This window comes from Bos javanicus, chromosome 3 (genome assembly GCF_032452875.1).
Source record: "Bos javanicus breed banteng chromosome 3, ARS-OSU_banteng_1.0, whole genome shotgun sequence".
In the NCBI taxonomy this organism is placed as follows: Eukaryota; Metazoa; Chordata; class Mammalia; order Artiodactyla; family Bovidae; genus Bos; species Bos javanicus.
The window spans coordinates 74,871,932-74,894,320 of record NC_083870.1 but is presented as its reverse complement, the minus strand read 5'-3'; the positions used below and the strand labels follow the sequence as shown (position 1 = coordinate 74,894,320).

The window sequence follows — 22,389 nt, the reverse complement described above, 5'->3', positions numbered from 1 at the left end:
TTTTATTCTCTATTTTTGTTTCTCAAACGTAGCTTCTACTTGGGGTTGGTGACTTGTTTGCTTAGTAACTCCATTGTATCCTACTCTTTGTGACTCCCTGAACTGCAGTCCCCTCAGGCTTCTCTGTCCATGGGATTTCCTAGGCAAGAATACTGCACTGGTTTGCCATTTCCTCCTTCAGGGGATCTTCCAAACCCACGTCTCCTGTGTTGGAGGAGGATTCCTTACCCACTGAACCATCAGGGAAGCCCCAGTATTGGTGACTACTTTCTATCAAACACCCTCGTTAAATCATATAACTTTTCTCTCCTTTGCTCTTGTCACCTTGAGTTCCTTTATGAAAGAAGGTAAAAGTGAAAGTCATTCAGTTGTGTCCGTGACCCCATGGACAGTAACAGCTTTCTCCAGGCTTTTCTGTCTGTAGAATTTTCCAGGCAAGAATACTGGAGTGGGTTGTCATTCCCTTCTCCAGGGGAATCTTCTCGATGCAGGGATCAAACCTGGGTCTCCTACATTGCAGGTGGACTCAGACAATAGTCTGAGCCACCAGACAAGGCTTTTTGGACCTAGCTAAATAAGTAACCTCTTTATCATGTCTTGGCTTGGTTGAAACTTTTGAAAACAATTTAACCTTTGCAACTGCTGCTTTATTGTTATAAAAAATGATTAAATGTTTCTAGAAGAAAAAGCTTTAGAGAAGACTACAAATTTATTTAGTTTTTCAATTTCGTTTAACGTTCCTGTTTTCAAAATATATGAAATAAAAATGGACCCCTTAAGATATAATTTTGAAAAAATGCAGAGAGATTCGAAAAATATGTAGGATTTTCCAGTTCTCCAGGCTCTGAGTGATACAATACAGGTATACATTTTACATGTGAAATTGAGACTCTTGTGAATACAATTTCATTTGCCTTCTTAATTATGCCGAGGAAATGTGGATTGAGTTGAAATTGCCAATTCTCTGTGTCTGCAAAGTATCAATAATAATAGTCAGAGGAGGGTAGGTTGAGGCTGGGAAGAGTTTCCATCATTTATATGATTCCCAGTTGCTTAGCTGGAGGTAGAATTTAGAAATCCCTTTGCTGTAGAAATAATGTCAGGTGGACTGCATCATGGTTTCAGTCTCACTGAAGTTCTGGGAATCCATAAATAAACTGGAAATTCTGGAGACTCTGGCTAGGAACACAAAAGAAGACACAGTTTTTCTTTTTTTTAATTTATTTTTTAATTGAATGATAATTGCTTTATGGAATTGTATTGGTTTCTGCCAAACTTTTTTTTTAAAAAATGAGGAACATAGTAATGCATTCTTAAGATGTATTGTTTTAGGAATACAGGTTTAGCAAGCGCAGATTTCCGGCCACAAACAATGTATAAAATAAACACACAATTTTGTAAACCCTTATTCTGCCTGCTGGTAGAGATTAACTATTAGTCAGTTCAGTCATTTTATGGGTACCTGCTCTCCTACACATTTGCCTCATATTGCATCTAAGTTCCAGAGGACTTATGAGGGCTCTGGGAAAACTTCTTCTCATTCTTGGTTATTGTCAACCATCTACTGTGACACTAGCTGAGATGTGTATTATTTTTCCACTGTCAGTAATTGGTCCCTGTGTGTCACTACTACATTCTACCGTCTCAATCACATGGCCTCTGTACCCTACTTTGTATGTAAAACATCTTTGGCTCTGTTCCTGGACTGTGGTGACAAAGGGAAAATCTCTCCATTTAGGCAAATCCCAAGAACTTCCCAGGTGGTGCTAGTGGTTAAGAATCTGCCGGCCAATGCAGGAGATGCAGGGGTCGCAGGTTTGATCCCTGGTCGGCAAGATCCCCTGGAGTAGGAAATGACAACCCACTGCAGTATTCTTGCCTGGAAGATCCCATGGGCAGAGGAGCCTGGTAGGCTACAGTCCATGGAGTTGCAAAGAGTCAGACATGACTGAGCGACTGAGCAACCCCGACCCTCCCACCCCCGCACACCCGGGCAAATCTGAAAGGCACTCTGTCTACTATGCTCCTACTGTGCTGCAGACAGAGGACACAGTTGTCAAGTTCCTCTCTGTTTTAAGTGAAAATGAAGGACACAGAACTTTCCTCCTTTCAGATTCCACGGTTTCTCTGCTTCCCTGTCCCCAACCTCTCAGGACTCTTTCTTAGGGAACCACAAACAAATAGCTTTCTTGCTTTCACTGTCCCTTTTCTCCCCCCCGCCCTTGCCCCACATCTCCACTGTCAAAGGGAGGCTTTGTCTAGTATGGTGATATGATGTGCCTTTTCCTTCATTCTTTCCAATCTTTTATTTAAAACATACATTTTATATTTTTAAGGGCTCAGATTTTGTGACTTCAGAAACTCAGAACCCTAAAAATGAGGTGTTGGGTTTTGAAACTCAAAGGCGGTAGCTGCCTTTCTGCTAACTCATCACTCTCCCTGAGACAAGTAAGAATCACAGGGTAATAGAGTTAATATAGTAAAACATACACAGCCACACTTGGATCTTTATCAGTACTTTATGAAAATGTACAAAGACTATTTCCTTTTATTCTTGGACATCTCATTTTCAGCATCTGCAGACAGTCTGGTTTCACTCTACTTATAGCTAATAAATTAGTCTGTCAAACAATCTCATGGATGTTGGTGGGAGACATGAGACTCCTGAGTCAGAGACAAAGGGCAACTTATTGCTAACAGCAATAGCGATAGCTAGAGTATCAATCAACAGTTTTGGAGACCCAGTTCCCACATGATGATGCCGAGAATTACAGGTGATGCCCGTATGTACAGTGGTTGTGTTTTAGGAGAAGGGCTTTCAGCTTAAGGAATCTGTGTATTTTATAATAGACAATAAGCATATTGCCTTTTGCTTCAGGAGACACTATCTCTATAGTTCTGCAAATATTTTGGGGAAGATAAATATGTAACAGGGTAGTCAGTGCCTTCCTTGCCAGATATACAGGAATGTAAGAGGATCATGAATGTGTCTGCTTACTCCCATTAGCATTCAGAGAAATTTGCTTTAATAGCAGAACTCCTTGGGATCACCAAGCAAAAGTTTGAAGTTTGTTCTTGTCCATTGCCCACATAAATTATGATTTTAACCTTTTAGTCCTGGAAATACAGTGCAGTCACATAGCTTATAATGCAGACTCAGTACGTGGATACATGTGACAGTGGTAATTGTGTGAGTAGTTATTCAGGTTTGTTTAATGAGATGTTCTTTTTCACCCTTTTTTTCCCCTTCGTCCCAGACTGTTAACACTACATCAGGCTTGTTCCTTTATTATGGATATTGGCTATTGGGCACTCCTCATTTATTCATTCATTTATTAGTCAATTAAAAAAATCAGTTTAAGGATTTTTATTAGGATTAATGTGATCTATTCTGAAATACATTAAAAACATCTTATTGAGACCAGAAAATAAGAAGATACTAGAGGAAAGTCACATTAATCTTCCTTAAACTAAGATGAAATTTTTGTTTAAATACAGTTTTTGTGTATTCAAAGGACAGCTTCTAAAGTAAATACATGAGTCAAATAAATGGATAATAATGAAAAAGTGTAGTTAATTTTATATGTAAAGGCAACTGAATTTTATATGTAAAGGCAACTGAATTTTCCTCTTTCAGTAGTGATGTTTAGTCTTATGCAGATAAATCCAAGAGAGTAAACCTGGGGAGGTTCTTTTGATTCCTCTTTGATTTTTATTAAAAAATTTTGTTTCTCATATCTGTAATTTTTAGTTACAGGTGATGATGGAGCAGAAAGTGTGCTAGTTATATTTACTACAGTTAAACAACCACAAAGAAGAATCCATGTGAAATATTTATGGAAGCTGATATTATTTTACATTCATAATATTTTTAATAATAAAAGTCATAACCATTCCATTTAAATTGCTTATCATTTGATAATGATTGCATCTTTAAATTAATTAAATTAGGTCTCTCTATGGTATGTGGAGTGAAATCCATTAACAGATATACCTGATAGCTTTGTTCCTAATTAGTGGAACATGAAGTGTTTGTTCCCTAACATGTGCTAAATCACAGGTCCTACTTGATTCAGCATCACCAAAATGAGGACCTGAGACAAGCTGTCCTGGTCACTGTGACATGCATGGTTGGTGGTGTATCCCTTTATATACCAAGGTAGCTGGTAAAGGATGAGTATTCGTTCCTGTGTGGGGATTGTACAGTGGTTTTCCAGAGTGTACTGATTATCTCTAGAAAATTGACCTAAGATGAAATGAGGTTGCTGTGGGAGGATTTATGTAGTCTTTAGGATAATTTTGCCTTTACTGCAAAAGTGCTGGATATTTTGCCCTCAATTGAGAAGTATTGTGGTAATTAGTACTGAGCATCTTAGAAAAGTAGTCTGGACCCTCCAAGCTTCCAGCATGAATGCTTTCAGTTACTTACATTTCATCCTCTATATCTCATGCCTCTGAGGAGTCCCCTGAGGATCCTTGTCAAAGGACCAGTAGTTTGTTTCATTACAATGGCAGCATTCAGACAGGAGTGTTTGTACAATGCATTCAGGGAAATGGCATCACAGTCCAGCTTCACCTAAGATTCTCATGCTTACAGTGAGGTACAGAGACATCAAAGAGCTGACAGATTTCAAGAGCTTGGACTCTGAGAAAGGCAGTGGCCATCATGATGGTTCAGGACCAGAAGCCCTGCTCCTGCTTTCAGGACCCAAATAAGCCAGTGTGACACCGGAAGAGGGAGAAAGCCCTGGGAATGACCAGGACAATATTCTTGATAGTCCAGTAGCTGGGGAGTTTAGACCTGAGATTAAATTAATTTGGAGAAAATAATGTTCTTATTATTGTGAACAGAAGATTTATACTTGCTAAAATTGTTTATTGCTTGGTGATAGAATTTTACCATGGTGATTGATCCATGTGATTGTCCATTAGCATGTATTTGTATTCATTCATTCACTCACCACATATCTATTGAGCTTCTATTATATAATAAATCTTGTGCTTGGAGCTGGGTATATAACAGTGGGCAGTACAGTCATGATCCCAGTTGTCTGAAAGGTTTATTGTCAATATATACTTAAATAAATAATTGTGTGAGGGTTTTAAAATTTACAAGGACAACTCAAGAATTCATAAATGCAAGCTTTTTTAAATTTTATTTTATAACTGAGCTCAATTTTGCTCTGGAATTCCCATTTTCACAAACAGTGGGAAATTCTCGATCTTGCCACTTGCAGGTAACTCAGTCATTCCTGGTGTAGAACATAGAGAGTATTCTAAATAAACATTTAGTTAATTTATATTAAGGATTTATATTCAGTTCAAAATTCACATTTTTTATGGAGAAGGGGTAGGGTAGTTGGATTAGACATGTACATACTGCTCTATATAAAATGGATAACCAAGGTCCTACTGTCTAGCACATGGAACTCTGCTCAATGTTATGTGGCAGCCCAGATGGAAGGGGAGTTTGGGGGAGGATGGATACATGTATATGTATGTCTGAGTCCCTTTGCTATTCACCTGAAACTGTGACAACATTGTTAATTGGCTATACCCTAATACAAAATAAAAAGTGAAAAGAAATAAAGAGAATCAGAAAAAAAAAACAACAAATTCACATTTCTATCAAGACTATTTTTTCCTTTCAAGAACATTCCCTCTTATTTCTTAGAGATGTCATCTGGTTATAGCTTATGCAAATAACATCATAGCACCAGGCAAGGAGTGTCTGGTCCACATGCTGTCCTATTTCCTGGGTGACCTTCACTGAGATGTCTTCTTGTCCTTGGTCTTTGAGTATCACCTTCTGATCCCATTGCAACTTTCACTGATGTGATCTGTTCCAGTTATTATTGCTGAATAACTCACCACCCCAAATGTAGTGGAGTAAAATGACAAACACTTTATTATACTCACAAATTCCATGAATTAAGAATTTGGAAACAGCACAACAGAAATGGCTTATCTTTGCTCCATGATGTCTGAGATCTGTGGGAAAACTCTATGAGTAACTTGAAAACTGGGATCAGGAATCATAAGAAAGCTTTCTCATTCTCTTTCATATTGAAAATGCAATATTTCATACTGGGACCTCAGCTGGGGTTGTCAGAAGACATCTGTAAATATTCTCTTGTGTGGCTGATTGTCTTCCTTATTGCCTGGTGGCTGGTGGTGTAATACTGGCAGCATTCTCAAATACAGATTTCTGTTAATAGCCTGTTCAAGGCAACTTAGGCTTTCACAGTAATGTTCCTCAAAATCCTTTCACACTTTTGAAAGTTTCTTCTTATTCTTAAAAAAGAGTACTAAAAAATTTTCAAATGTGTCTAGGAAACAATGTAATGCAATAATAAGTAATATAAAGAATATTAGGCCACATAAATAATATGATTAAATGAAGGAGTAATAATATCTTTACACAGGTACACACATTTGATATTCATTTCTATGACATATGAGTTTAAAAATTTGACTTTTATATATTTGGTTGCATTGGGTCTCAGTTGTGGCAGGTGGGATCTGTATTGCATCCTTTTGTTGTGGTGCATGGACTCTCTAGTTGTGGAGCATGGGCCCAGTAGTTGTACGTAATTGCTCTGAGGCATGTGGAATCTTTAGTTTGACCAAGGATCAGACCCAAATCACCTGCATTGCAAGGCAATTTCATAACCACTGGATTTCCAGGGAAGTCCCCTAAAATTTGACTTTTTAAAAAATTTTAATTTTTTACTTAATTTAAGAATTTTCAACATCTAGCTTTTAGAATTGAATGTTATTATTTAGATCATTTTGTGAGATCTTAGGACAACACTAAAATAGCTGGAAAGTTCCACTGTTGGAAAAGTCTTTAAACTGAAACTAGATACATTATGACTTCTGTGCTAGCATTCATTGAGGCTCTAATCCTTTCTGACTGATCTTCTGATGTTATAGTCTCAATAGATTTTTATTAGGTGGTTTTAGTGACTATTCCCTGTGAGTAAAGGTTGCAGGCCTTCTTATGCTTGCATCATTATTTAAGGTGAGAAAGTTTCCTTTATTTGGAAGGGAGAAAGGAATATAAAGTTAAAAAAATTAAGCCAGAAGTACTATATCAATAGTTTTTTTCTCTTTTAGAAGATAATCAAAAGAAAAATTATTGATAAGGTATTCTATTTTCACATAGATAGGGGCCTGTCGCAGTTAAAATTGTCTTTCTATCCTCAATGATATGATATTCAATAAGGGAAATGCAACAAATTCAGGTCAATAGGTTTTTTTTTTTAAATCATAAACTTTTAAATAACTTGTAAAACACTTCAAATATATCAAATATAGAGAATAAATACCACTTACTAGTACACAACCTCCAAATGATCATTAATAATAACTTTAATGTGTTTGGAATAGTCTCTAATATTTTTAGACTCTGAGGTTACAAAAATGAGTAAAACATGGTGATTGCTTTTAAGACGTTTGTAGTCTAATGGAGATAACAGATACATAAGTATATGATTAAAAATCAGTGTTATAAGTTTATTAAAGAAGGTATGTATTAAGTGTTACAGAAACATGAAAGAAGAAGACTTAATTCAGTCTTGTGATAGAGTTGAGTGTCAGAGAATACCTCTTACAAGTGGTGTAAGAGGTGAACATTAAATGATGAATCTTAACTGAGTAATTTTGAATTATTGGAGAATGAATCAGGGAGATAATAGATCTAGGACTTATAGATTTTTCTCTTTTTCTTTTATTTTCCTTTTTTTCTTCTGCTTCTCCTTGGTATGGGTCTCATCCCCAACACTCTTGTCAGTTTTAGCTTTACAGCTATCTTTTAAGTTTTGTTAATTGTGGGATTTAAAAATAATTTAAAAATTGTTTAAAGTTTAAATACAGAAAATTGCATGTAAGTGAATCATCATAATCAGTGAATTTTCACAAGTTAAACACATCCAAGTAAATAGTATTCAGATCAAGAAACAGAATTCTATTAATATCTGGAAAGTCTCTGTTGTGCTTTTTCCTAGTCATTATCCTAGAAGTCTATGTTGACTTTTATCAGCATACTTCCTTATGTTTGTACTTTTATCTAAAAGCAACCTTATAGAATGTTCTTTTTGTGTATTTGACTTTTCTTATTCAATAATGTTTGTGAGTTTCATTTATACTGTTGTGTGTGAGTGCAGATTTTATTCCCTTACTGTGTTCCTTTGAGTGAATATACTATGATTTATTTGTTATCCATTCTTGAGGGATATTTGAATAGTTTCCAGTATTTGGCTATTATTAACAGTGTTGCTATGAACATTCTAGAACATGTCTTTTTGAAAGTATAAATGTACAGATATTTTTGCTATATATCCATGAGTGTAATTATCAAGTCATTGAACTGTCATATATTCAGCTTTGTAAATACTTCCAAATCATTTTACAAAGTGACTGTACTGATTTACAAGACTACTAACAGTTGTAACTGCTAACTGAGAACTCCAGTTGCTCCATATCCTTTCCAACATCTGATATTTTGGCTCAGGAGATTAAAAAAATTTTTATTTTCTAATAAAAATTGTGTAATTTAAAATACTCAAAGGAATTTTAAAGGGAAGTTTGGAAATGAACTAAGAGAAAATGTTGTCCAGTTGATATATAAACTAGAATTTTTAACTAGAAGTTTTGGCCAAGGTTTTTTCCACCACTCTTTCTGTTTCATCTATTTTTTGTGTTCTCTTATGAAACCTTTTTCTGCTATTAAAGAAGTGTGGGGAAAAAAGCCAAGTCTGCATTATGTTCAGACAGATTTTAAACAAAAGATAACAACCGTGGTTCAATCATTATGTGCATAAGAATCACCTGTGGAGGTTTTTCTCAGTTTAGAGGGCCAGCCCTCAGTCCAGATGTCCCAATTCAGACTCTGAGGATGGAACTAAAGCATCTACGTTTTGAAAATTCACTGTAGAGTTATTCTAATGCACATCAAGGGTTGAAAATCAGTGAATGAGATCACTGACTAATCAATACAAATTGAACTAAATGTCTTTCTTTTTAGATAAATTAATTTAGTCTGACTGTATAGTGTTAGATCTGCTCAGTTAAACACCACTGCTGGCAGTGTTGAGAACTGAAAAAGAGGAATCAGTTGTAAAGCCTGTGATTAATCTATGCTGTATATACATGATCAATTTCAAGTCAGTTCATTAAACATTTTTGAACACTATGTATTGAGCTTTGGACCCAGTCCTGGATATATAATTATATAAAAAAGTGAACTGTCAGAATAAGCTAGATTATATAGATTATAGTACAAACAACCTCCAAATTGCAGTGACTTGAAGCAAAGTTTATTTCTTCCTCACGCTACATGTCCGCTGTGGCTTGTCTTGGGGCTATGCTCCATTCATTCCTTACTCTAAGACTCAGGCCAGGATAATAGCAACTACTGGAGTATTGTAAGTCTATGGCAGAGGGAAAGAGCATTTGTTGCCTCTGTAAGCATCTGCCCGGAAGCGGTACAGATCTTGTTCACCTGTATGCCATTGCTTGAAGCAAGTGACATGATCACAGTTAACCTCTGAGAGGGTGGGAATGTAACCAAATGCTCAGAAAGAGAAAATCAGGTATTTAAGGAACAGAATGAAAGACTTCAACAATGATTAATGCACTCAGGGATTTCACAGTCTTGTATAGGAAAGTAGGGCCCATAGAAATACCTGAAATAGAATTTGTCGCTTGTTGTAATAAGCTATGTGTAAAGTTGTTGGGCAGCAAAATGGAATTTGTCATTTCTTCCTATTGGTGGTAAAATATTACAAGGACAAGGTGATACTTGAGTTTCACCTTGAACTGTATAGAGGGTGTCCCAGTGGAAACACTGCATGAGATATAGTAGAGAGAAGGGACTTTAGTAGACAGAATACCATGAAAAATCATACCCAAGTCTCAGGAGCTTGGATAAGTCCTGTTGCATAAGACATAGTAGGTGTTGAAGCATAGTGATGGACAGGAAAGGTATAGTTCCTGCCTTGTTGAGGATATATTCTGGAAGAGCATATAAACACTAAATGTATAAGTGGAGGATTAATAATTTAATAATAACCTGGGTGAATGCTTTGAAAAGGAAGTATATGTTGAAGAATATCACATAGTCTGAGAGGTCAGAGAAGAAAGCTCATACACAATGCAGAGGGAGTATAGTCCTGGGGAAATACTCCAGAGAGAAGAAACAACATGTGTGAAAGTCCCAAGGTTGAAAAGAATATGGTGCATTGAAGAAACTGAAGGAAGTGGGCTGGCATGCAGACAGTGATAGAGTGGCATAAGATGGAAACTGGAGAGAATAGGGCAGATTTTGAGAGCTTTGAAGTACTTTATATCATGCTTAGTGTGTCCTGTACTCAGTCATCTCTGACTCTTTGCAACCCCATGGACTGTACACCACCAGGCTCCTTTGTCCATGGGATTTCCCAGGCAAGAATTACGGGAATGGGTCGCTATTTCCTTCTCCAGGGGATCTTCCTGATGCAGGAATTGAACCCACATGTTCTTCATTGGCAGGCAGATTCTTTCCTGTTAAGCCACCAGGGAAGCCCACTTTGTAATTAATCATATGATAAATGGAAGATCATCATCATGTGTTTTTTTTTAATTTTAATTTTTTATTTTTAATTAGAGGATAATTAATTAGCAATATTGTGATGGGTTTCTGCCATACATCAACATGAATTGGCCATAGGTATACATATGTTCCCTCCTTCTTGAACCTTCCTCCCACCCCTGTCCCCATTTCACCCCTTTAGGTTGTCACAGAGCATTGGCTTTGGGTTCCCTGTGTCATGAAGCAAACTCCCACTGGCTATCTATTTTACATATGGTAATGTATATGTTCAAGTCCTTGTCTCTCAAATGTTTTATGCAAGAGAGTAACATAGGCCTTTTGTAAAGCTCACTCTGCCTGCAGTATAAAAAATGGAGGGTGTGATGTAATTTATAATATGAAATATGCATACTTGGTAGTTTGTCACTATTTCTGCCACAAGGCTCTCTAAACCCTTGGAATTTTCAAAGTGAAGAGACCAATAAAGCTGTCTTTGATATGTTAATGGGGTGATTTTTGGATGTACCTAAGGAGGAGGACTGATTGCTGAGAGAGCCAATCACATGGTTAGAGGGTTGGAACTTTCAGTCCCTAACTCCTTGATCTCTAAGGAGGGGAAAGGGGCTGGAGGTTAGATCATCTGCCAATGATTAATGATGTATTCAATTATTCCTAGTAATGATGCATCCACAAAAACCCAGAAGATGGGGGTTTGGATAGCTTCTTGATCGGTGAACACATGAAGATTTGGGAAGAGTAATGGACTTCCCAGGTGGCTCAGTGGTAAAGAATCTGCCTACCAGGCAGGATATGCCTGCCAAGCAGGAGACATGGGTTTGATCCCTGCATCCAGAAGAACCCTTGGAGAAGTATTCTACCCACTGCAGTATTCTTACCTGGGAAGTCCCATGGACAGAGGAGTCTGACAGGCTACACTCCATGGGTCATGGAGGGTCATACACAGAGTCATACAGGACTTAGGGACTGTGCATGCATGCACAAACAAATATTGAGAATAATTGACTTGATAATGAATTAAGAGGGAGACAAGATGGAAAGGGAGAGGTAGGTGTCTAAGAAGATTCCTAGATTTCTGTATTAAAGTGAGGCATTCTGTTGCTTAAAGATAAACTGAGGCATATTAAAGATGTTAAAAGTTTATTTGAACAAAAATTTATTTGAATTGAGCAACACCAAATTAGATGTGGTTAGGAGTCCTCATTGACAGGAGCTAGGGGCAAGACTTCTGTAAGGAGATATGAAAGCAGAGCAAGGAAATTATTTAATTGGTTGAAATTTAAGTAGTTGCCTTATTTGGGAAAGTCTGGTTGTCTGTGTGTGGTTTGTACTCCTCAGGTTTCAGTTTCTTAACCTTGAGGCATTATAGGTTTTTGGGTTTGCATACATAAGCTACCAAGTCATTGGAACCACTTCAGTCTAATGATCTTCTTTAATTAATTTAGCACTGCAAAAATATGGAGATTTTTAAAAAAGATAACTTGATAAATAATTGGTGTTGTTCAGTCAGTAAGTTGTGTCTGACTCTGCAACTCCATGGACTGCAGCACGCCAGGCTTCCCACTTCTTCACTATACACCCAATAATTTTTTTAACTTTGGGAAGTCTTGACTGAATGTCAACTGAAAAATCCTTTTGTTCAGATCTGCCATAATGATATACAAAAAGATATGACTAAGATTCTGATTAACATACAGTGATATAAAACCACACTTTCTGTTGCTTACAGGGTTGAATGTCAATGTAATTTTGAAGGAAAACATGGATATTGTACTTATATTTGCCCCATAGGAGTTTAGTGAGATATTAACAAATACATAATCCATTTGCTCTTTATAACTGACTTGTGGGTTAGGTTAGGATGGATATTATTTAATTTTGCAGATGAGAAAACTGAGGTCAGTTCTATGTTAAGTAACATCACAGTTCACATAAAATTGACACAGATAATTAATGATTGATGGATCTGGAACTGTGCTTTCCAGGTGACTCAGTGGGTAAAGAATCCAGCTGCAATGCAGGAGATGCAGGCAGATGTTAGTTCAGTCTCTGGGTGGGGAAGATCCCCTGGAGGAGGGTGTGGCAACACACTCCAGTATTCTTGCCTGGAGAGTCCCATGGATGGAGGAGCCTGGTGGGTTACAGTCCACAGGGTCACAAAGAGTTGGACACGACTGAAATGACCAAGCATGCGTGCATGGATCCAGAACTAAAATCTTTGCTGTTATAACATATGGTAGAATATGAGAGGTGATATCAGTGGTAAATGAGAATTGTTGGATAAGAAAAGTCTGAGGATCCTTGCAGTGTTTCACTACTAGACATAACTTTTAAAAATTTCTTGTAAGGTAAAATGTATTTGTTTTGAACTGATAAATGAAAGAAAAGCTGAGACACATACTGTCAAGGATTCTTAAGGGGAGATACTGTACTAAACAATGTACTTGTTATATGAAACCAGTACTAATTGTCTTTTTGTTTGTTTGTTTTGCTTGTTAAGACCTATTAGACCCCTGGGGACTTTCCTGGCAGCCCAGTGGTTAAGACTTTGCCTTCCAGTGCAGGGTGTGCAGGTTGAATCCCTGGTCAGGGTGTTAAGATTTCACATGCCTCACAGCCAAAAAACCTACACATAAAACAGAAGCAATATTGTAACAAATTCAATGAAGACTTTAAAAATGGCCCAAAAATCTTTAAGCAAGATTTGTTATTCCCCAGTACCTTTGATACTTCTTTGATTCCTTTTCCTATGAATCATTTTTATTTGGTTTAGAAACAAGATTACAGGTTTAATTTTGCCTTGAGCTGTACAATCTCTTTCCTGTTTCTTTGCCAATGCTTTTGGAGTGTCTGGAATTATTCTTTAAGAAACAGGTGATTTGTTCACCACTGTACTACCAGCGCATAGTACATAAAAGAATGAATAAATATAGTACCTATTTGAATGAATAAATAAATGAAAGGATGTAAACAGGCTTTGTAAATTCCAATTGTACTTGTTGAAAGTTCAGTGTTTCTATATTAAGTCTTTGTATTTGGTTTTAGGCATTATATCTTTGTTGCTTGAACTTGATTTACACTTGCAATCTTATAGTTCTAAGTAATATATTTGACTTAAACCACTTTCCTTCTCCTAGTCCTCTAAAAGCAATAACCCAAACCCTGGGACGTCATCAATCTCTTATAATCTAATTATTGGTAATAGGTAAGAGCAGACAAATTCACAGTGCCTATTTTGTTACAAATGATTTTCTAGTTCTTGAAAATAAATCTTTAGAGATTGCTAAAACAGAACTTCTGTTGGAAGCTTGCGTGCGTGCTCAGTAGCTCAGTCATGTCCAACTCTTTGCAACCTTATGGACTGTAGCCCACCAGGCTCCTTTGTCCATGGGATTCTCTGGGCAAGAATACTGGAGTGGGTTGCTATGCCTTCCTCCAGGGAAACTTCCCCACCCAGGGATTGGACTCATGTCTGCCTGCATTTCCTGCATTGCTGGCAGATTCTTTACCCACTGAGCCACCTGGGAAGCTTAACCATGCTCATGTCACTTTTTCTTTATTGTGTCTTCTAAGGTGTTATAATATTGGCAGTTGTATTATGTTAACCTCATGGTGGCTCAGATGGTAAAGAATCTGCCTGCAATGTTGGAGACCTGGGTTCGATCCCTAGGTCAAAAAGATCCCCCGGAGAAGGGAATGTCAGCCCACTCCAGTGTTCTTGCCTGGAGATTTCCATGGACAGAGCAGCCTGGCAGGCTATAGTCCATGGGGTTTCAAAAAGTTGAACATGACTGAATGACTAACACTTTAGGTTATGCAAACAATTTATACCAAGTACAATTTGAAAAAGTGTTAGACATGATTCTTTTGAGAAAGAAAAATCAGCCTGTGAACACTGTGCTTTTGTCAAATTCTGGGTAATGTTTTGTTGTTGCTTCTAGGTTTCTAGTGTTTGACAAGGTTTGGCTAACCTACTGTCCTCTACCTTATTCTAAGAAGATCTATTTATAAATAAAATAGAAGCAATTCTCTGATAATATGAACCTAGGTTCACTAGTGTCTGTGCTATTTCCTGCTAGAATTTGTGTGGAAGAGCCAGTTCATTTTCTGGGCTTGAATCATTCAGCAGCAGAGATTCTATTACACAGTGGTTTATCTTGTCTGTGTTTAAAGGTCTCCTGGAAGGGAGTTCATTTTTTCACTCATTATTTCAAGAAATATTTATTGAGTATCTACTATGTGAAAGTGCTTCACTTAGTATGCCAGCAAATTTGGAAACTCACCAGTGACCACAGGACTGAAAAAAGTCATTTTTCATTCCAATTCCAAAGAAAGGCAGTGCCAAAGAATACTCAAACTACCGCACAATTGCACTCATCTCACATGCTAGCAAAGTAATGCTCAAAATTTTCCAAGCCAGGCTTCAACAGTACGTGAAGTGTGAACTTCCAGATGTTCAAGCTGGATTTAGAAAAGGCAGAGGAACCAAAGATCAAATTGCCAACATCCGTTGGATCATGGAAAAAGCAAGAGAGTTCCAGAAAAACATCTACTTCTGCTTTATTGACTATGCCAAAGCCTTTGACTGTGTGGATCACAATAAACTGTGGAAAATTCTTAAAGGGATGGGAATACCAGACCACCTGACCTGCTTCCTGAGATATCTGTATGCAGGTCAGGAAGCAACAGTTAGAACTGGACATGGAACAAAAGACTGGTTCCAAATTGGGAAAGAGTATGTCAAGGCTGTATATTGTCACCCTGCTTATTTAACTTCTATGCAGAGTACATCATGAGAAACCCTGGGCTGGATGAAGCACAAGTTGGAATCAAGATTGCCGGGAGAAATATCAATAACCTTAGATATGCAGATGACACCACCCTTATGGCAGAAAGTGAGGAAGAGCTAAAGAGCCTCTTGATGAAAGTGAAAGGGAGAGTGAAAAAGTAGGCATAAAACACAACATTCAGAAAACTAAGATCATGGCATCTGGTCCCATCCTTTCATGGGCAATAGATGGGGAAACAATGGAAACAGTGACAGACTTAATTTTGGGGGGCTCCAAAATCACTGTACATGGTGACTGCAGCCATGAAATTAAAAGATGCTTGCTCCTTGGAAGAAAAGTTATGACCAACCTAGACAGCATATTCAAAAGCAGAGACATTACTTTGCCAGCAAAGGTCCATCTAGTCAAAGCCTTGGTTTTTCCAGTAGTCATGTATGGATGTGAGAGTTGGACTGTGAAGAAAGCTGAGCGCCGAAGAATTGATGCTTTTGAACTGTGGTGTTGGAGAAGACTCTTGAGAGTCCCTTGGACTGCAAGGAGATCCAACCAATCCATCCTAGAGGAAATCAGTCCTGAATATTCATTGGAAGGACTGATGCTGAAGCTCCAATACTTTGGCCACCTGATGCGAAGAACTGACTCATTTGAAAAGACCTTGATGCTAGGAATGATTGAAGGTAGGAAGAGAAGGGGATGACTGAGATGGTTGGATGGCATCACCAACTCAACAGACATGAGTTTGAGTAAGCCCCGGGATTGGTGATGGACAGTGAAGCCTGACATACTGCAGTGCATGGAGTCTTAAAGGGTCGGACACGACTGCACGACTGAACTGAACTGAACTATGTGTCAGATATTCTTCTGAGTTCTTAAGATACAGATATGGACATAAGATTCCTATCCTCAAGGAACTTATATTCTAATGAGACTACACAAGTGATAAGTAAGTAAAATAGTGTATTGTTAGAACGTGATAAAGGCTATGGAGGAACATACAGCAGGAGAGGGAGATTGTGTATCCTTGGAGTAGGGAGAATTTGATGTTTAAATAGTGCACTCAGGAAGTTCAGTTCAGTTGTTCAGTCGTGTCCGACTCTTTGCGACCCCATGAATCGCAGCATGCCAGGCCTCCCTGTCCATCACCAACTCCCGGAGTTGACCCAGACTCACGTCCTGAAAAAGTGACATTTGAATAAAGACCTTAATAGGTGAGGGAGTGAGTCATTGTGTTAATCTTTAATAATTTAAATTAATGTTTAAATAAGAATTAAAAATATAATAAATTAAGTGGTTATTACTTTGTAAAAAATCAGTTGGGTTTTAGCCAATTTAGAATATATGTACACCATTTTCTGCAATGACAAAAATTTATAGGTAAATTTGTCAGATGCAGCTAAAAGCCTTAGTGTTATGTGGAGACTAAAACTGTAAAAGGCTTCTGAGAAATATCTTTTGAGGCAATATCTCATTAAGAGGAAAATATCTGACTGGCTACACATGTGAAGGAAAGGTGGGATACCCTTTAGCTCAGCTAGTCATAGTATTTTTTCCCCCGAAGGCTTTTTTTCATTAGAGACACAATTCTAGGGGAGTCATTAGTTTTAAAAGGAGTCATTTTATAAATTATGCTTAGATTAATTTTTTTAACCCCAAAACCAGTATTTAGCCCAAATATTTCATGTATAGGGCACAAATAAGACTTCTGACATTGCAAAGCTTTTAGACTCTTTATTGAGACATTCCTATTTTATAGGAATAAAAGAGATTTTCAGTGAACAGATGTAAGACTCTGTTCTTGTAGGGCTGACTTTACCTTACACAAATAATTTAATAAAAATGAGTTATACCAATTAACTGAATACTGTCTGCATATACTTTCATTTGAAATAGTCTTCAAAGAGAATGTGAAATTTCAAACTTTCCTGATAACCTTAGAGCTAACAAGAACCTTGGAGATAACCTAGGTCAATCCTCATTGCATAAATCAAGACATTTACATCTAGTTATTTTCCTGAGGTCACAATGCTGTGACTGACTGTTGACACACCCTAAATGCATATAGCTTCCTTGGAACTTGGAACTGGAACTTGGAAACTGATGTCTATGAATTCATCTTACCTTCTGAGAAGTCTTGCTTATCTCATCTCAGGAAATGAGCCACCCTCTGACTCTATGTATGTCAGGATAGACTAAACTGTAGTAATGAACAATCCTCCAAATTCCAGTTTTAGTGCAATAAAAGGTTTTGTCTTGTTGATACAAAATCTGTTGGGGTATCAAATGGACAACTGTCCTTCAAATAGTGGAGGAGGTTTAAGTTGTTTTAAACTTCTCAACAGAAGGTTTGTCACACTGGATAGGAGAATAGACTAGAGAATCCCACGGTAAGATTCTGTGCGAGGGGGCCAGTTACATATTTCACCTGGGGAAGTCCCCATTTTGTGAACCAACATAGATCACGAAGGCATTGGATATCAGACAAAGAAACCAAAGAAGTCTTATTTATTTATTTATTTATTTGACTGTATGGGCTTTCTCTAATTGTGGTGAACTTCTCGTTGTAGTGGCTTTTGTTGGAGAGCACGGGCTCTAGTAATGTAGCTTCAGTAATTGCCACACGTGGGCTCAGAAGTTGCAGCTCCTGGGCTATAGAGCACAGGCTCAAATCGTTGTAGTGCACAGGCTCAGTTGCTCCAGGGCATGTGAGATCTTCCCCTATCAGGGATTGAATCCGTGTCTCCTGCATTGGCAGGTGGATTCTTTACTACTAAGCCACCAAGGAAGACCCCACAGAAGCCTTTAATACACAGATGTGACATGCTCTTGATGATGTTTTAAGAAGGTTGATCTTGTTGTTACCCAGAAGGGGAAGAGGTCAAAATCAGGGAGACTCTTTAGGAGGCTGTTGTAGTAGCTGAGCTGAGCAATTACAGTGGAAAGGAAAGGACAGATATGAGCAAGTCTGTGAAGGGAGAATTGGAGGATATAGAAACTGATTAAACATTTTGTGGAGAGGGAAAAGTCAGTGGCAGATTCTAGATTTAGGACTTGGGAGACTAGAAAATTGATCAAACTGAAAATCTTGAGGAGGTGTTGAAGAGAGATGGGAGAGGTATTATAATGAAATACGGCACATAAGAGGTCACAATAAAATAAACAATGTTAAATATAATGGTAGCTTTCTCTTTTCTCATAGCTTAAAAATTTTTGATTTGAAGACAATGTATTAAAATGAAAGTAAAAAGAGACCCAAAAAAGACAGAATTTGAGTGTTCTTTCCTGAGACCGATAGAATGTGCAGTTTCTGTCACTTTTATACAACTGAGTTGGTAGTAGAAAATGAAGTTGATGGAAATCACGATGTAGACAGCATAATTCAGCCAGCTTGGAAGGCAAACTGAGGTAAGCATTTTGTTTATTGCTAAGAGGAATGAAAGGATAATTGGATAGAGAGCCCGAGAACAAAATACTATAAGTATTTTCAGGATACGTACTAGGAGATACTAGAATATTTCTGGGTATCAATTGGAGAATACCACTGTCATATCAGTTTAGTTACTTAAATCAATATTTAATTTTTTGAGATATTTCATTGTATAAGTTTAAGTATATAATATGTTGATTAGATCCATTTTTAGATTGCAATATGGTTATCACTGTAGCTTTAGATAACACTTCTGTCACATCACATAGTTAGCATTTTGTGTGTGTATGTGACAGGAACAATTGAGATCTAGTTTCTTTGACAGTTGTAATAGAGTATTGTCTCTAAAATCACTATGCGGTTTGTTAGATCTCCAGGGCTTAAGTATCTAGTGGTTGTAAGTTTGTATCTTTAATCAATATCTTCCCAGTTCCCCCAAATCCCATTCCCCAAATCCCCATCCAGCGTTCTGCACTTTTTTAAAGTTATGTTTTCTCAGATTCCACACACAGGTAACATCAGACAGTATTTTTCTTTCTCTACCTGACTTATTTCACTTAGCATAATGCCCTCAAGATCCATCTGTGTTGTCTCAAATGGCACAATATTCTTTCTCATGACTGAATAATATTCTGTATATATGTACCACATCTTCTTTATCCAGTCATTCATTGATGGACACGAGTTTTTCCACATCTTGGTTACTGTGAATGGTGCTGAAATAAACATGAGAGTGCATTTCTCTCTTCAACATCCTGCTTTCGTATTATTTGGATTTATACCAGAGAAGGCAATGGTACCCCACTCCAGTACTTTTGTCTAGAAAATCCCATGGACGGAGGAGCCTCGTAGGCTGCAGTCCATGGGGTCGCTAGAGTCGGACACGACTGAGCGACTTCACTTTCACTTTTCACTTTCACGCATTGGAGAAGGAAATGGCAACCCACTCCAGTCTTGCCTGGAGAATCCCAGGGACGGGAAGCCTGGTGGGCTGCCATCTATGGGGTCGCACAGAGTCGGACACTACTAAAGCAACGCAGCAGCAGCAGCAGCAGAACTGCTAGATCATATAGTAACTTTAATTTAAACTTTTTGAGGAAACTGTATACTGTTTTCCATAGTTGTTAAACCAGTTTACATTCCCACTAATAGTGGATAAAGATTTCTTTTTCTCCACACACTCTCTTGTCTTTTTAATAATAGCTATTATAATGGATGGGAGGTAATATTTCTTTGTGGTTTGGATTTGTCTTTTCCTGATGACTAATGATGTTGAAAATCTTTTCACATATCTGTTGAATATTTTCCTTGGCAAAGTATTTCTTTAGTTCCTCTGCCCATTTTTAAATTAGATTTTAAATTTGTTATTATTGATTTGTATGATTTCTTTATATATTTTTGATAGCAACCCTTTATCCAATATATGATTTGCAAATATTTTCTCACATTCTGTAGTTGCCTTTTTATTCCATTGATTGTTTCTTTTGCTGTGCAGAAGCTCTTTAGTTGATGTAGTTCCATTTCTTGATTTTTGCTTTTGTTGCTTGTGCTTTTTGGTATCACATCTAAAAAACATCATTACCAAGATCAGTGTCAAGAAGATTCTTTCCTATGTTTTCTTTGTTTCCCCCCATGCTTTCTTCTGAGAGTTTTATGGTGTCAACCCTTAGGTTTAAGTTTTTAATCCTATTCAAAATATTTATTGAACACATTATTTTTTAAATACCAGACTGGGTTCTATGAGGACAAAGATGAGTAAGACAGGATGCCTTTCATCAAGGGGCTTATACTCTAATGGACAAGACAAATACAGTTTATGGTAAGTGATAAGATAGACTCACAAGATTCTAGAGAGGTTCAAGGAGGTTCAGGGTTCATTGAAGACTGCTGCAGATATGCCCAAGAGGAGTCTTAAGGGATAAATAAGCACAAGCCAGTTGAGGAGAGGTGAGAAAGGAAACTTCATTAACAAGGCATTAATGTGAAAAGATGGTATTCAACCTGCAGCATCATACTTCTTCCCAGAATGTTGTTTATTTCTTTCCTTCCCACAGCCTCTTACCTCAAACCAGAGGACACCGAAATACAAATGATGATCTGTTTTAGCTTCTTCTTCTTTTTTTTTTTTTGTCTTAACAGCTTTTATTTGAATATCTCCTCATTTGAACATACAGAAAACTGAATAGTGATGTCATGAAATTTGAGGGCAGATAACCACAGATTCTGACATTCTTACCTGAGGTGGGTTACAAGCTGTATTCTGTTTTTTTTTTTCTTTTCTTTTCTTTTATTATTTTTTTTCTAATTTTATTTTATTTTTAAACTTTACATGATTGTATTAGTTTTGCCAAATATCAAAATGAATCCGCCACAGGTATACATGTGTTCCCCATCCTGAACCCTCCTCCCTCCTCCCTCCCCATACCATCCCTCTGGGCCGTCCCAGTGCACCAGCCCCAAGCATCCAGCATCGTGCATCGAACCTGGACTGGCAACTCATTTCCTACATGATATTTTACATGTTTCCTTGCCATTCTCCCAAATCTTCCCACCCTCTCCCTCTCCCAGAGAGTCCATAAGACTGTTCTGTTTTAGCTTCTTAAGATCCCAGGAGCAGTTAACATATCCGCAGTTTCTAAAGTCAGTGCTTCAAGACAACAAACCTGCCAAAGCTAAAAAACCCCAGTGATTCTGCTTCACACTTCTCTGTTCTGCTTGCTTTCTAATTAGAAATTCTTATTGTGTAACTCAGTTCTAGGCAGCATCAGGATTACTGTGGAGCTTTGAGCCTTCAGATCATTTTAGTGGTGTTTAAAAACAAACTCCTTTTCCTGGAATCTTAAGATGTAAAAACGTTGAATAATGTTTCTGTGTATTTTCTAATAGCAACAATGACTGAAGTTCTCTCTTGAATTCCATGGAAATATCCTCTTTCAGTAAAAATAATTGCTGATATTATCTGTGTCTTTTTAAAGGGCTGCAGTCATATTTCTATGAATGCTACAGTTTTACTTTGGAAACATGCAGCAGTTTTGAGAACAATACCAAATGTAATAAACTGATTGTGTGACAATCCAGAAAGTTGGTCTCTTTTGTTGTGTGTCTTTAATAAGCATTAAGGAGGCAAAAATTCTTTCAAGGCTTTGTCAAGTCTTCCTAGTAGGCAAGATGTGTGCTTTATAATAGTTGTAAATAGTAGGCCCTTTGGACTAACCTAATGTGAAGTCAAGTGGGCCTTTGAAAGCATCACTATGAACAAAGCTAGTGGAGGTGATGGAGTTCCAGTTGAGCTATTTCAAATCCTGAAAGATGATGCTGTGAAAGGGCTGTGCTCAATATGCCAGCACATTTGGAAAACTCAGCAGTGGCCACAGGACTGGAAAACGTCGGTTTTCATTCCAATCCCAAAGAAAGGCAATGCCAAAGAATGCTCAAACTATCGCACAATTGCACTCATCTCACACACTAGTACGGAGAAGGCAATGGCACCCCACTCCAGTACTCTTGCCTGGAAAATCCCATGGATGGAGGAGTCTGGTAGGCTGCGATCCATGGGGTAGCTAAGAGTCGGACACGACTGAGCA

The 22,389-nt window shown here is 37.6% G+C and overlaps 1 long non-coding RNA gene across 1 annotated transcript; it reads left to right on the top strand.

Annotated features, from left to right (window-relative positions):
* Nucleotides 1-17,467: 17,467 nt before the first annotated feature.
* Nucleotides 17,468-21,886, top strand: LOC133245345 (uncharacterized). The gene is made up of 3 exons (XR_009735649.1): nt 17,468-17,555; nt 18,578-18,783; nt 21,781-21,886. It is a non-coding gene; the product is annotated as an uncharacterized LOC133245345 (long non-coding RNA).
* The last annotated feature ends 503 nt before the right edge of the window (nt 21,887-22,389 follow it).